Here is a 17,037-nt window from a genome sequence, read left to right as displayed (position 1 = left end):
GGCCATGCAGGCAGTAATACTGCACTGAAAAAAGCACCAGAGAAGGCAGCTATCACATCTGCCTCACTGAGAGGGCTGTGTCTAAAGCCCACGTCAAGGCATTCCCCTCTTAGTGAGGCAGATGCGATAGCTCATTGATGGACACCTCCGATGCCATAGACGGCCGCACCAATACTGAATGAGTAATTGCCTCCCCCTAATATTAACCAAGCCCCACCATTGCCATTGGGGAACCAGCACTATAGTGTAGCCTGTCTCAGGTCATTGTGTCAGCAAATTCAAAGGTAACTTGTAGACTTGGACTATGGCTATTTTGTTGTCCAGAACTGCAGTTAATCTTATAGGACCGCAAGGTTAACTGAAGCCCTGGACAAAAAATTTAGATAAGATGTCCCCACCAAACTGTTTTTTTCTTCTGTCTATGCTTTCGGTGTTCAACTTCTCAATAGCCTGCTGGCTCTTCAAAGTTTGATGAGCATGCAGGCTATTGGGAACTTACTCAAGAGTGGTTGTCTTAAATTTGTCAATGCCAATATTATACTTGTCAGTGTACACCACCCTTGCAGGCATGGGTCACCAGAGAGCCCTAGGGTTTGAATACCCACTCCCCTTGGTATCTCTTATACATATTGCAGGAAACTAAAACAGATATTTTCTCTAGTCCCTATTTTGACTCATTTAAAGCAATATTTTCCAAGATACACCTGGCCTACATATTTACCTGTGCACTGAATTCTTAAGCAGTTTCATAAGTCACCTCCATGTCCAGCACTTCTTTGTATAAACTTTGACAGCAGGAAAAACAAAATAAAATATATTCTTGCCCACCACTGGCATCACAAGGGGGATGCGTCTCACCCCCGGGTGACAACAATCGAGGGGGTGACACCAAAATAGCAGAGCAGCTCTGCTCTTTGGTGTCACCCCCTCGGATGGTGTCACCAAGCAGGCACACTGCCTTGAGAGTATGGGGGCTGCCTTGCAGCTGCTGCTGTGCTGAGTAAGCCGGGCTTACTCAGCAGAGCAGCACAGCAGCTACTAGGCAGCCCCCAGCCTATCCCCTGCCTCTAAGTCCATTGAGTGGCAAGAACAGGGGGCGTGACATGCGGTCACGCCCCCAAGAGTGCCACACATGAGGGGCCGTGGATTCATGGCTCAAGGCCACGCCTCTGGCGCACAAGAGCCTGGATCCCGTACCGACCACTGCACTGGGTGTCACTGGGGTAAGTGACTCCGCTGTTGCCCCCCCATCCCATAAAAAGAAGGGTATTAGGCAGAGGTGGGCAATGAGCGGCCCTCCAGCTGTTGTTGAACTACACATCCCAGCATGCCTTTCAACAGTTTTAGCATGGTCAAATAGCCAAACTGTGGCAGGCCATGCTGGGATATGTAGTTCTACAACAGCTGGGGGGCAGCTTATTGACCCCCCCTATTATTAGGCCATCGCACATGCAATGAAAATTATTAAAATAAATAAAAAGATAAATAATAAATTACTTAAAATGCCGGTGTCTCCCTCAATCTAATTTCCAGGCTTTTTATCAACATATCTACTTTGATGCAATTTGAAAGTATCTGGAATGATCATGCACTTGTTTCGCTTTAATTTGTTGACTTTCATTTCTGGAAATCCTAAAAAGCACTCCGAGCTAATGAACTAATATATGCAAACAAGTAGTCCTTTAATAAATTATTTTGCCACAGAAACAGACAAACATTTCAATGGCTCTTCATTAGCAAACAAATCTACAAGTGATATTTTAATGCATGACTTTATTCCTGCTCTGTGGGGACTGCAGTTGAGTGTGATGTACAGTACTGAGAGAGGCATCATCAGCCACAGTGTCCCAGGGCTCTCTCCATTGAGGACTACACTGCCTCTGCTTAAAGAGTGCATTTAATTGACTGATAGACAGTAGACTCTTTGTTCACAGAAGACAGCAAAGTAATGGCTGATGGAAAATTGTACCATCTACAGATTCTCCTGAGACAAGTAACAGGGGGATGTGTCAGGAATAAATAAATAATCTAATTATTAAGCTACTTCCTGTCAAGTTAACTCCAATTTGTTGGCTTTTGAAAGCAACAAAACGAGGCATTTTTCCTCATTATGCTCTTCTTTTTATACAACCAGTAATCGCAGGCAGATTAAAGGGTGCTTGATTATGGGTTTTTTTTCTTCTCTCTCTCTCTTTTTTTTTATAACGAGAATCTGAAAAGCAGCCAACAGAGCTGGAAAAAAAAAAATCAGTTCGGGTTAGACAAAATTTCATGCTTGTCTCCCTTCCAACTCCCTAACAGCCCACACTGCTGCCCCATACAGTGATGCCAGCTGTACGGCAATTGCGTACCTCTCCAACTGAGGCCTACCAGGCCATAGGCTTCATCCTGAGAGCTGTAAGATACCTTAGAATCTTGGCAGGTGTCTACTGCTGTCATAGGCATAATTTTAAAGGTGACCTACAAAACCCCATCAGCACACCAAACACAACAATATGAACAGCTGAAGCTCGACACCCACTGTCCATATTGACATCAGTTCCTTGAATTTACTGCAGATAAAAAAAATATTCTATGGTTTGATAATACTTGATTTTTTTTTTTTTTTTTACTATGTAAAGAGGAAATGATGGCCAAAAATGTAGCTAAAAAGCAAGTAACAAAAAGTAATTCTAGAAATAAAATAGTAAATCGGTTGTAATAAAATCATCATGTATCACGTTACAATGAATACAGACATTACATATTTTGGTAAATTTTTTTTAAATGTTGCTTTACACATTTTGTTTTCCTACAATCTTTACATATAATCTCTACCCATCTTTAATATAATACAGTTGAATTTAAACATTCTTTTTTTCCCAATATTAGCCTTCTACACCCTTCAAACATTTTAGCATAATAAGCCTTGTATATGTTATACTCAGAGATCAAACTAATCAACTTGATTCAAAATGCAATGATGAGATGCAGTCCCGTTGGACTTAAAGTCAAGTTCATTAATGAAAACAGTGGGAATCTAGGGAATTGTGATACAATAAAAGAATATAACGTGTTACGGATTTGTCACACGTCTCTAAAATACTGAAAGGGAGATATATTACTAAAGAACTGGGACATTCTGATATCATTAAATACACTTGGGATAAATAATCCCCAGTTAATGACATTGGACGTCTCATACTGCGCAATTGTTCCAATTTAGGCAGGCAGTTCTGATTTTAGGATACTCTCCTGTGCATTTGGAGATATATCCCAGTAGGTGAAGTACCTTTACTGCCACACATACCAGGAATGTTGAATGGTAAGAGGACAGTAAATGGCAGGGGTGGCTAAGACATCAACAATGGTCCACTGTTAGGGCCAGGGATGACACCCTATGGCTTATTTTACAGTCTGGACTGCTTTGTTACAGCCAAACGTTTCCCCTCCGGAGGTCTAATTCTTCAGACTCGAGAGCGGACAGAGAGGTGTAGCCTGGGCGGAGCACCTGATGCAGCTGCTCCAGGCACTGGCAGCTGTGGGGGCACCACCTGGCACAATTAGAAGTTAAAGACGTGAAAGTAAGTGGGAAGAAAGCTGTCAACATGCAGATTTATTACCCCGGTACGGATAAGTGGGCTGGAGTGGCGGCTGGTGATTCATTTGTGCATTCAATTTGCATAGCATTCCGGGTACATATCTAACTACTTATCCACATAAATCCCAGAAATTAACTTCGGAAAAAATAAAGTTGAAAGTAATATGCCGGAGAACACTGCAGTGATATAAATTTGTTCCCTAACAACATGTAATATGCAGACCTTATGAATGATGCCTGGTGATACTTTTCTCTGGTGATAACCATCAATGCTAATGGTGAGACTCCCATTACTGTTTATATACCTATACCTTCCTTCTTTTTACAGCAGTACAACATCTAGTCCATATTTCACAAACTCAAATTATCAGGTAGAAAACGTTTTCACTGTCAAAAAGATAGACCTAGGATTTCTTATCGACACAATAAGTGAAGGGAGGTTGTCAACAGTTTCCCAGTTGCTGATTGACAGAAGGTTACAATCTTTGATCCCAAAGATCCCAGTGAAATCACTGCCAATAAGAATTCTTTTGCAAAATATCTAAATAGATAAAGGCACCAGAAGGAAGTGAGAACAATACAAATGCCATTCACAATTTCAACAGTATGTCAATGTCCTCTCATCAATGTTGACATTCACACAGGTAGATATTATGGTGTCGACATTCTGAACATCATCTTTTTATAAAACAGCCTCTGGGACTCAAGGAGATACATGTCCCCACCAATACTACTTAAAGTGATGAAAATATTTTTGTTAACAGGGCTCAAACATGAACCAAGCATCATACATGTCACTACTCACTACTAATAGTTGGACACAAAACAGTACAATATACAGTAAATATAACAGTAATAATGTAGTTTACAATCATTAAGTTTAGTTGTGAACTTCCTTATCCCTCCACAAACTCCCAAGACTTCAAATTCTAGTTTTGTATTTGAGTCTCTAAGACTCGGTCAGTGTTCGATGCAGAACCTATAGAAAGTCATTTTCTTTGTCAGTGATTGCTATAATATTGATGCCTAACAAAGAAGCACTGATGTAATACAGACAGTATAAACACTGGGTCTCATTCAGACCCGCTCGCGAGCGCAGGACGCTCGCAAGCGGGTCGATGATACCCAAATGCGCACGACGGAGGGAGTTCCGTCGTGCGCATGCGCAAGACCCGGATAACGACAGCCAAGCTGTCGCTCCGGGTCTCGCACCAAAGGGGGCGTGCTGTCGATGGTGATTGACAGCACGCCCCCTTTGGTGGGCGTGCCGGGGGCGTGGCTGCAAGACGGAGGCGTTCCCATGGGAACACTTACCGTCTGGGTCCGGCCCCACTGACATCACTAGTGATGTCAGTGGGAGTGATTTTGGCTCTGATAGAGCCAAAATCACTACAGGGCTTGCGGCAGCGAGACCCTACCGCAGGGTCTCGTCGCAAGCCCGATGGTCGCGATGGTCTTGACCATCGCGACCATCATCATGGACGCTCGCATAAGCTGGTAACCCACAGCTATGCGAGCGTCCAAAAGGCCGCTCCAAATTTAAATAGGACGGCCCTGATTCAGAGCGAGCGCTCTGGTCAGAGCGTCCGGCTCTGAATCAGGGCCACTGTACAGTGCACACAAACAAGCTGCAATCGGAGTATTCTGAAAACAATACATTGGTTGGATGGAGGGCAAAACCCCAAGTAATATTCTAGAATAAGATATGGACCTACACCCATAACTGAAGTTTAAGTTTTGAGTGAAGATGACCTTTAAAGTTGATATGATAACTTAAATACGAGCTTATTATTTGAATAGCTAGTAGATACTTCATTTTTTATCTTGTATTTTATTGCATTCCCATATTGGACATTTCTTCCTAATGTTTTGGCTGGAATACAAATCATGCAGCCCATCTGCACAGTAGGTGTGACACTGTTCTAGGCAAAAGTTAACACTGCAAATGACAAATAAAATAAAGAGATTCCGAATGCTGTGATGTTTGTTATTCTGCCCAGTTTTCCTGGACCAACTGTATAAAATAAATAGAATTATCTGTGTAAATCGATGAACATCTATGAAAAACAACACCCAGCAGAAAAGAGAGCTTGCTCCATTACCTACGTTAATATCATGACAGCTGAGAAGAGATGACCTGGCCCACTTCTCATGCCTCCTGTACAGATGGCTATTAAAGGGAAAGTATCCCTTTTGCATGGTCCATGCTGAACCCCTTTATGGGCTTTTTCAGACAGCAGCCAGTATTGCACACAGGAGGGCAAGCTCTCCGATACAACGGAACAGCACAGATTTCAGCAGTTTGTGATCCAATGCAGGATATAAAATCGCAGTTCTGTTATAGGGCACAAAACTGCCAAGACATTTCTTGGATTTTAATTTTTTTTTTGTTACTGCACATTAGCCAAAAACTCAACTAATTTCACTATATTAAGTTGGGCACCCTTTTTGTACAGCATTGCAGGCAGGCACATATCTTACGGCCTACGTAAATCCTAAAAGGTTGTTTGCCGGAGTAACACCGTAGTGAATTAACTCTGTTTCCCAACAGCATTCAATTATCAGGCGTTATAGTTACCCAGTAGTATAACACGGATGTGTCTAATGCATTGTACAATGCCATGGAGCATGCCCACAATTTTGAATTGAAGTGGTATAAGGCTGGGCTAGTTGGCAAGCTATGCCATTCTTTATCAGAGTGAAAAAAAGAGAAGGGGAGTACTGTATATTGTTCCCTATGTGGCTTAAAATCTTCCAAATGTCATACCAAGTGTTTGATCCAACATTGCTACACATGTACTACTCCCTCTTATGAACTGTATAGTATTGGTGTATTGCTGCCAGTAAAACATCATATGGTATACATAGTTACTATAATTATCTTCTTTTTTGAATGAACACTCAGGGGCTACTAGTCCTTCTTGCCAACTTTCATTATACCCCCTTCCAGGAGAGAAACCCAGAGGGGGCAATCCCTCTCTGATGGGTGGGTGACATGCTGCCACCTTATCGTCATTGTGGCCCTGCTGTTTAAAGCTGCATTTCACAACCTTTTAAAAGCAGTGGGTGGGGCTAGGATGTTGCAATTAATGCAACTGTAGTGGACGGCAGCAGGGCAGTGGCCAACTCTGTCGGAAGGCCAGAAGAACCCCCTCAAATATGGGACTCTCCCTGCCAGGAGAGTTGGCAAGTATGCTAATAGTTGGTAGCAAAATATAAATTACTCAAAGAGGAGAAAAACGGTACTTGTCTTTTAGCACTTATGCAGAGGCATTCCAGATGTGTAGGCTTCTTCACCAGCTGGATGTGTCCCTATTTTACAATAAGTCACCAGCATAACTTTTTCATTTGCTAATTGGGTTTGAAGTCAGATACCCCCTTCTCCAGTTGTACAATATTGGCTGCACTCCAGCCTTGTATATGGACTAAGGTATAAGCACAGCATAGAAAGCAAAGCTAGAAGTCAAGCAAAAAAAGGATATATCTAAGCTGTTCTGCCACCCACTCTTCATGCTGTAGTTTCCAGCTTAAGCCTTGGCTAATGTGCAATTCATAAATGCTCATTTTGGATACAGACAGAAATCCTTCAAATTGAATCCTGGTTTTAATTACATAAAATTAGACATGATTCACAGATACATCATGCACACTCCTGGCACTCAAAATGATTTTGTTAACAGAGCCAGTTCTGTCAAGCTAAAAAGAGTGACTAGTATACCAATGCCATTGTTTTATTGGTATATCACAATACAAATGTTGCATTTTAATGAACTATGTATCATGTATGCAGTCTGATAAACAGAAAGCTTAATTGTCTTTCTGCATCCTACCATAAAACGGTTGTTTGTTTTCTAAAGCAAACGCAAGCAATTAGTGCACCTATATGCTCCCAATCTCCACCCCCTCCCCCAAACCCCACCCCTGTGGCTGCGCATAGTACTTAGGGAAAAGGTTTAGAGCTGTGACAGCACAGACCAATACAAAGCTAATGGTATGCAGTCACTTTCACCATCCATAATACGACTCATCTGTGGTGGAGGAGCCCCATCTGTCTCACCATAATCACCAGCTGCATGGCCCAATGGATGCCATGATATTCAAGGTTACCAAAAATAATATTTAGAGCTGTTAACCAGACAAATAAGGGCTTAGTCTGTGCAGGGCAGTGTATGCTTAGGCAGCAAAGGTTTCCTTGGTATGTTATGATATTAGGTAATGCCGTGGTATGGTGTGCAGAGTGGTGGTGGATTCACTTGGTATTCATATTATGCTGGATGTCTTGTTTCTCTGGGTTATGTACAGTAAGATGTCCCTAGGGAAGCACTGAGGGATAAACTCCATTTTTATTTCCTTTTTCACCTGCTTTCACCACCCACCCACTCCTCCTAACACAATGGCCCTCATTCAGAGGCGGTCGCAAGAAGCGATCGCTCTCTCTGAAAGAGGGTGGCCGCTTCTTTTTTTTAGTGTGGCCTCCTGGTCGGTCGCTAAGCTGTGGGTTACCACCCACAGCTTAGCGACCGACCAGGGTGATGGTCGCGATTGTCAAGACCATCGCGACCATCAGGGCTTGCGACGAGGCCCTAAGGTTGGATCTCGGCAACCGCAAGCCCCAGGGAGCTTCCTGCTCTGATCGAGCAGGAAGCTCCCCACTGACATCTGCTGATGTCAGTGCGGCCGCCCACAAAACGGCAGGCGTTCGCTTGGAAACGCCTCCGTTTGTGTAGCCACCCACCCGCCCTGCCTACAAAACGGGTCGAGCTGTCGATCACCATTGACAGCCGCCTCTTTTGTAGTGAGCTCCGGAGCGAGAGAAATTCTCTCTCGCTCCGGGGCTTGCGCATGCGCAGGGCCTCAATATCGACTCGGTTGCGAGCGCTCAGCGCTTGCGACCGGGTCTGAAGGAGATGCAATGTCCCTTAGAGATAACCATCCATCATTCACATACTCTTGTCTTCCTTTATATTCTTCCCAATGGCTACCCTCATTATTCTATTGTAAGATTACACATCCCCCTCTATACACACACACACACCCCTTAGCCAGTCTATCCACGTTTTTACACGTTGTTATTCCACCTCAGACACGCAAATGCATCATCTCATCCTAGTTCGTCCTATATCTCCCTTCCACCACTCACACTCCACTATAATTCCCCTGTGTACCCCAACCCAATACCTTTACACACCACTGGTGTCACATCCCCTCTCACCCATGAGCTGGGATAAGAGATGCCCTGTCCCTCTGACACACTAATCATATTCTTTCTTTGTACAAATTGTTTTCATATTCTTATTTCATCTTTCACAATATTTGTACACCCATTAACTCACTACAACTGTTTCTTGGAGTGCAATCCTCACTCTATTGTTTGTGACATCCTACGGGATCAGAACAATACATTCAAAATATCACCACATGAATCCACAGTTATTTTACCGAGCACTCCATGGCAACTACCCAGCTAAAGCTTGGTACACATTTAACGATGTGTACCCAGCCAACCTATCATGCAACGGGATCCAGCAGGGGGTCCCGGCATTGCAAGTGCATACACACTTGCTGATGTGGGGAGTGACATCGCAACGGCGGGGGGCCATGCTGCATGTTCCAGACGATGCGCGGGGGCGCGCATCGTCAGCAACATTGAGTGTACACACTAGACTATGTTGCCGACACGTCGTACAAACCGGCCGGATTGGACGACATATTGTCTAGTGTATTCTGGCCATAAGGGACTGGTGCACGCTATTGCAGCTACGACTGCATCTTTATGCCAATGTCACATTCGATGGCATTCATACAGAGACACCCACTGGCAGTGGCTCTAATCCGCCACTGTGCATATACAGACACACCATCCGGCACATCAAACACACCATTGAACTTTGCACTAGCCCTATGGAGGCACAGATTATTCGTCTGAACATGGCCGTCTGAGTCAGGTAAACTGTGTCCTGAGACTGACTGTGACACGCCTGCGCCTGGCTAGCCACCTCCTGTTACCACCCAGAGGTGTCTCTCTCTGAATCCAAATTCATTCTGCGTCTCCTGGCGGCAACCATCAGGATGCATGCGCAGTGCAACTCGGACACATGCGGAGACTGAAAACATCGGCCGCTTGCGTGCGGCATCTACACTGCATCCACCTCTGAATCAGGCCATAAGTATCCCACTTGTTTTAGTCTAACCAGTTGATCACAACATGTTTGTTTGCACAGACTCACTTCACAAACACAAAGTGCATAGGTGACCACTGTAACTGCATAAAAAGAGAGACTTATTAAATATACAATAATACACTTAGAACTACAAAAAAAATAAATAAAAAACAATGGGTTATTTCCTAATAATAACATACATCATGTTTATTGTGTGGGATGCAGGAATCAGTAACATCAATATCTTAAAAATTATACTGCACATGAAAAGAGATAAAACTACATTAAACTGGAGCTACTCATAATGATAGAAAAAAAGTACTACTCTATCTGCTATATTTCAATATTTATATTTTATGGTATAGTTCAAAACGGAATATACTATATATATATATATGTGTATGAAATGCAAACTATCTGTGCAAACAAACAAAAACGTAAATACATTTTACTATAACTGACATGATTTTAATTGCCTGGTAGCAGCAGTGAACTATCAACGATTTAACAATTTGGCTTTTTATCATCTTATTTGTCAGACAGATGAGCCCACAATAGCGAATGTTGTGCACAGTGAGTAGTTTGCAATGTGCCCGCTCCGTTTCATGAGACAGTTGTTTGGAGCTATTTGGAACACACATGTATCTTGTGGGATTTATGCTCTAATCATAATGCCAGCCCCCACAGAGAAAGATTCCTTCATGACTAAAATAGATAATTAGAGGATGGCAATTATTGGTCAAAAGTTATCAGACTGAAAACAAATACAGCTTGACATTGTCATGCTCATCTTATCGTTAAATCACTGCACTCATTCTATATATATTTCAAAGTAAAAATATAAGTTGCCTGTTGACACCATGTACAGTGGGGGAAAATCTACTTTAGTTCCACTTGAAAAGAAGCAAACAAATAACAAGACAGCAGAGAAAATGGAGTCAGGCAGAATACAGACAATGGTGGGGGGATGGAGCCGCATGGCATGCATTATTTCAGGCAGTTTCTAGCAGTGCTACTCGGACGGTTTTTGCAGCCAGAATGGGCATTGCCGAATTCATGTTTTCATTATTTTCTTCTTTTTATTGAGGATTTTTTTTTTTACTATGGTGAAAAAAAATGGCTACCACAACTCTTGTAGTGTATGAGCTAAATAAGAGTGAGTTATCTACTCACTTACCTACTTTTGAAAAAGATTTCAGGGAGAACGTGAAAGCAGCACCTATGAGTGCGGCGGTAAAGTGGGCGTGTACTGCTACATCTTAGAGGCGTGTCATAAAACTGACTTTCATCCAAATGTAAACGAGCCCAATAGCAGTCAGTAAGATCTATTTGTTGATGAAAACACACTGATACTTCTCAGAAAATACATGTAGCCATAGGGATCATTGTGCCTTATAACCAGTGCAGGGAAATTATAATAATGATCCCATTTGAATGTATAGATCTCTGTTTTTTTAATATAACAGCTTCATAATGGGGGTAATGTGTAATCAGGGAGATTACTAGACTTTTCAGGGAGACAGGGAGATTGCTAATATTTCAGGGAGTCTCCCTGACAATGAGGGAGAGTTGGCAATTATGATTATCCTGCGCTGAGACTCCTATGGTCATTCTCCTGGCCTGCCACTGCAAATGAGTCTGACAATTCTATACTGCTTTCACATCTGAATGCCGGTTAGCATCCGGGATTTTGTTCACACGTCCATCCCGGGTGCAACCGGCTGAGACCCCTTTCAGCACTAATGCTGGGTTGCTGATGTCACCGCCATCACGTGCTGAGCCGACACTTGTAGATGAGATCATCGCCAAGCACCGGCTCTTCCTATGCAATGAACAGGAGCCAGGTTGCATCAACCCGGGTTACCTGTTCACACTGCATGGCAAGCCGGGTTGAACACTAAATTGCTATGTTGCATAATGTTTGTCAGATAAATAAATATAGGTACTGGCTAATAAATACTAATTTGGAAGGTCTTCCTCAGATTGCTATTCACCAGAGCCAGCACAAATGAAAATTATGATGGAATAAATTTGACAGTTTCTGACCATCAACTTCAGGTTGTTTAACATTCAAGTTTTACATGTCTAGTTAAATTATTCATGTTGGATTTCGGTTCATCTTACTGTAAAATTTGGTTTTAAATTCATTGCGAGCAGTCAGAGCAGAGCATCCACAGTAGCATTCACCTGATCAACGTGCAGGGCAGCATGACAACTCCGGTAGAATAAATATAATGGACGTGCTACCGAAGGATATTAACAAATCACATATAGATTAGACAACCATGACAACCTAAATCGCAGTCCACCTACTCCCCGTTCCGCTTCAGTGGGCAGTAGTTGCCAGAAACCTAAAGGGTTACACCCCTAACAGAGACCTTCCGATCAATTCAATGGTACTAAACCTGCCCACCAATGGAGCACGAGCCCTATGAACCTGCCACCAAGTCACGAGGGCCAGGATGTTTGTGTCATTTAAACTGTTACACTTAGGCTTGACGAAGCTCACCGTGTCCAATAAGCAGAACTGTGTTTAACTTTAGGTAGGATGACTGTCCGATTGTGAAGACTGAAGTTGCATAAACACATAAGGATTTTCTGGCAAACCATCCAACTAATTGATTGGTTGGAATGAAAATCTGGTAACGTATGGGAGTAACTGATGATCAACAATTTGCTCCTAAATGCCAGAAAACAGATGAAAATGGTCGTCAGACAAGTTTTTTAAATGTTTGATCTAAACAATTTGTTCAAACAACAGTTTTTGTCCATTTTCCAGCGTTTGGGAGCAAATTGCTGATTGTCATTTGCTTTCATACCTTACCAGATTTCATTCCAACCAATCAACTAGTTGGCTGGTTGGACAGATAATCTTTAGATGTGTATGGAGCTTGACACTTAAGCCCCCATTTGTCAACGAAGGCAAACACCAGCGGTAGCGTTCCCGCTAGGCTGTTTTAGCGGGCGCGGCGCCCTGCCCTCCTTGTGGAGGGTAAAAAGCACCCTGCCCTCCAGAAGTAGGGCAAAAAGCGCCCTGCCCTCGCAGCCTGCAAGTGCTGCCATCACCCGAGGGTCGCAGTGTCCCGCAGGTGGGGAAATGTGCAGTGACCCGGTCACCGCGGGAGAATAGACGCCGGGCGCATGCGTCTATCCCGAATGCCGAAAAGGGGACGCATCTTATAGACACGCCCCCTTTTCAATGGCCACGCCCCCTGCCGCCGAAGCTAGAGTGAACACTACAGCAGTATTTTTCGTTTAGTATCACTGTGATACAAACGAAGAATCCACTGGTATTTACCAATACTTACCCCTCCGGCGAGGTCCAGTTAAGTCCTTCTCATCTGAAAGGTCCTCTGTTGGGCTGCTGGCAGTCCAACGCTGCCAGCAATGGGTAATGCGCATGCGTGACAGTCCGTCTGCACATGTGCATGACACGGGGACCCGGCAGTGCCTGGAAGGCTTCACTGAAGCCGGAAAGGCAGCTCCGGATCCCCATTGCTGTCGCCATCTAAAGATGGCGAGAGCGATGTGGTGACAAACAGCTGTAATCTTAGATTACCATTGTCTGTTAAATGCAGAAAGGATGACACAACACCTTTAGCGAGCGCTAAAGGGTTATGCTTTGTTGATAAATGGTCCAAGTACAGTGAGACCTCCACAGTACTTCAGTACAGGTCAGTGGGAGACAGATCCTCTACTCAAGGCAGCAGGTCAAGTCTCACAGGTGTGTCACCTGTAGGTCGACCCTGGCCCACTAGCTCACCTGCAGCGCCATGCTTTCATAATTGGCAAATTGTCCATGACCTCCACCCTCAGTCCAATGAAAACATTACCTTTACACTGGGGCTAAATTAGCTGCCCAGGCACCCAATAGCCAGCAACATCACTTCACCCAGGACCTGTATTGTCTGTGTGCCATTACGTGAGGAGTGGGCAAAGTGATGAAGCTGCCCGTCATGTTTGGTGTAAGTAGATGATGAGGGGGGGGGGGGGGGGGGGGAGAGGTATGGGGAAAAGACATGCTGCATATGTAAAGTCCAGCATTAATCTATTCTGATATCCTGTGGGCCAATCACAGTGAGTATCCATCTTACAGAATAATGGACAGTTAAAGTGACAGGGAGTAGTATGCATTTCCCAGTGGAATGTGCAGTCTTTTCCCACATAATGGTCATGACGGATATAGTGATGACGAACACAGATCTTGCACATGACACCAGAAAAGCTCAGGTGGTGGCATAGCACCCCCTGATGGCCATTCTTGTGTAACTGCACCTCTGTGATGGTTTTTCGGTACAGCTCTGGTTTCCAAATAAGTTTAATTTCAAAATGTGGATCCCTCCTTTACTCATTGGTGCCTAATGGTAGCTCTTGGCAAATTCCAAGTGAGTAGTACTGATCTACAATAAGTGATCATATATACAAAGCAGGCAGCTGTTAAATATCACAATCCAGCATATTGTCCAGTAGTTTTAATATTGACCAAATACCCAATTGTCTTGGTTGCAGGATGTGTTTTCATCATCTGCTTGTCTACTCAAGTTAAAAAGTATTTGAGTTGTATTATGCTCTTGAAAAAAAAGGGGGTTTAGTTCACAGTACTACAGTTTATGCAAATCAATAGGGTATTGGATGTGGTGTGCAGATGTACTCAAAATACATACATATACTGTGAGTCTCTGGTTGTTCATATGGGGTTAACTCATATGCTCCATTGTGTAACAGAACACAACACAGGTATAAAAGTAGACCTAATCAATTTATTACTGCTGATCATAAAAGACATATCCTTGAGAAAGGTCACACGGACAGCGGAAATGTATTGGATCCTCATTTGTGCTACATCAATACTCTACATCAGGAGCATATTGTTGGGCTGATCAGCCATATTGGTCATGCTTAGTATTAGAGTGGTTTCTTTCAGAGTGTGTATCAATTCACTTTTTCAACAGCAAAGTGCTCTGGATCTCCAGATTGATACGTGTAGCACCCTAAGATACTGCAGAAATATATAAAGACGTTATTTGCTGCATTAAAGAATGCAAACTGACTCTTTCTTTATAAAAAACATACTGCATATACTAATTTTAAACAAACAGTACTTGACTATTTTTTATGCCTCCCCCCCTGTGCAGTGCTGTAAATCAAGCAGTGAGAATGAGGCCATGGCGATGCAATATGCCAAGAATCTCGTAATAAAGCCTACAAACCCGGGAGATTGGTCTACTCTTCCAGGAGTCAGGGGAAACTCCCTAAAGTTCATGAGTCTCCTAAACATTCCAGGAGGGGAGGCAAGTATGTGATGGAACCCAGGGACAGAACTATGGGAGACAATGGAGACGCCTGCCGCCGGGCTCCAGCACTGAAGGGGCACCTCCTCCATTATCCACAATATATTCACCCCACTTAGGGCTGTAACTATGTACCCGGAGTGTACCGTCACGGCCTCCCAATACATGGCACCCCTTCCCGGCACCTGAGAAGCCACCATACACTAGTGGAGAGCTCCGTGTCAGACCATCAGCTGCTGCCTTCGTCTATCTATAGCCTGTCTACATGCCAATTGCTACATTGCAGTGTCAGCGGCTGTGATGGGGGGGGGCACCAAATTATAACTTGCCTCCGGGCTTCTGGGATGAATTTACGCCACTGATGGAACCTATACTATCTGTATGTCTGATGTAAACTGCATTTACAGCATATTGACCTACTGCAGTGGTGGTCCAGGGTGCCAATGTGAGGACGAGGCTATGTGATTCTTGTCATTTGCAAAATGCAGTGATTGGCAGCATCACACAGCATGGTCAGAGCTATAATGAGAAGATTTTGCACAAATAATGTAATCCCTTCCCAATCCTGCCCACTTCACTGGGAATTACCTGTTGCAACAGTTGCAGCAGCAAATCGGACATAACATCTGGCCCTAGTGGAACAAAGTTGACCCGACTGGAAAGCAGGAACAGAGCCCTGAAATTGGGAATATTCCACCTAAATTGGGAGGTATGATTTACCACTTAAAAAAATAGCATTCTAATGGCTTAATATCAGAAAAGTCCTAAGAAGTATTTTGCAAAAAATTCAGTTTAATAGGGAAACCTGCAGTATGGCGTCCCTTTGTCCTAAAAAACAGGCCAGATGGTCAGCATAAGGCTGGAGCCTCTATGGGGGCTGCATAAGAACATTGTTCATAACGCAACAGAATTCTTTTTGTCTTCCATGGAACAAACTTCTTGAAATCCACAGGAAAATAATTTTCTTGTAATGGAAGGGAAATAAACAATCCACAATAGGCATTAGTGCTCTGCTTGGAGCCCCGTCTCAGAATGACTGAAACCACTTCCACCAATCCCATGCTAGCCACCATGTATAAAGGAAATCCTAGGCATGGGAAGTAGTCATAATATTGACATGTACAACGTCATCATTTATAATGTCGACACCACAATGTTGAAATTGTTGAAATGTCAACACTAAACATGTCGGCACTTGCAGACTGTCGACACGTTCACAATGTCAACATGTAAAATGCGGACATTCTGCACGGACCGGCAGCAGAGGGCTAGAGTTAGGCTACAAGAGGGGAGGGTTAGTCTTATACTTACTGCCCGAAGACATCAGGACGTCACCTTCATGTTGACATTTCATTAGTGTCATCATGATAACTATCGACGTTGTCACGCATGTCGACATTATGAATGTTGACAAAATATACCGCTTTCCCTAAGGACTCCCTGCTTTGGTCACACGTCAATAGAAATTTATTGTGTCTCTTATGATGTGGGAAGAAGAAAAGTCAATTAATGATATTCATGGCAATATGCCATGAATTTCAATGACCTATTAATTTCAAGAACATTTTTACACTTAGTGCACAGCTACATTAAAACGAAGGGCCATTGGCATATATGGGACAAATACCACATGCTTCTTAAACAGCTCCAGTTAATCCCTAGTTGGTATAATGTACATGATATTGCTCTTAGAAGAAAATGGGTAATTTTCAAGTGTGCTGACATGCTTTGAACGGCATCTTAAACGTATACCCTATGAACACACAGAAATGGTAATGCACACAGATGCAAATATAATAGAATGGTTATGGACACATTGAACAGAATGGGTATTATCTTTCATGCAATTGCATAGTATCCACCTGTGTTAAAAATACAATGGGTAGCAACATTGAAGGCCTATTTATTAAGCCAAAATCATGCAGAAAATCTTTAGTGTCAGGGCAATTTAAAAAAGAATGAAAGTAGGAGATATCCGAGATGTCTCCTACGTTCAATTAAGTAC

General features: G+C 43.2%; 1 protein-coding gene across 6 annotated transcripts in view; it reads right to left on the bottom strand.

Moving 5' to 3' along the window:
• The window catches only part of ZNF521 (zinc finger protein 521), a 338,210-nt gene that overhangs the window by 171,772 nt on the left and 149,401 nt on the right, over positions 1-17,037 (bottom strand). The window lies entirely within an intron of this gene.

This window comes from Taudactylus pleione, unplaced genomic scaffold (assembly GCF_031769625.1).
Source record: "Taudactylus pleione unplaced genomic scaffold, aTauple2 ptg000093l, whole genome shotgun sequence".
Taxonomy (NCBI): Eukaryota; Metazoa; Chordata; class Amphibia; order Anura; family Myobatrachidae; genus Taudactylus; species Taudactylus pleione.
The sequence above is the reverse complement of the archived record's forward strand: the minus strand, read 5'-3'. Positions and strand labels throughout refer to the sequence as shown.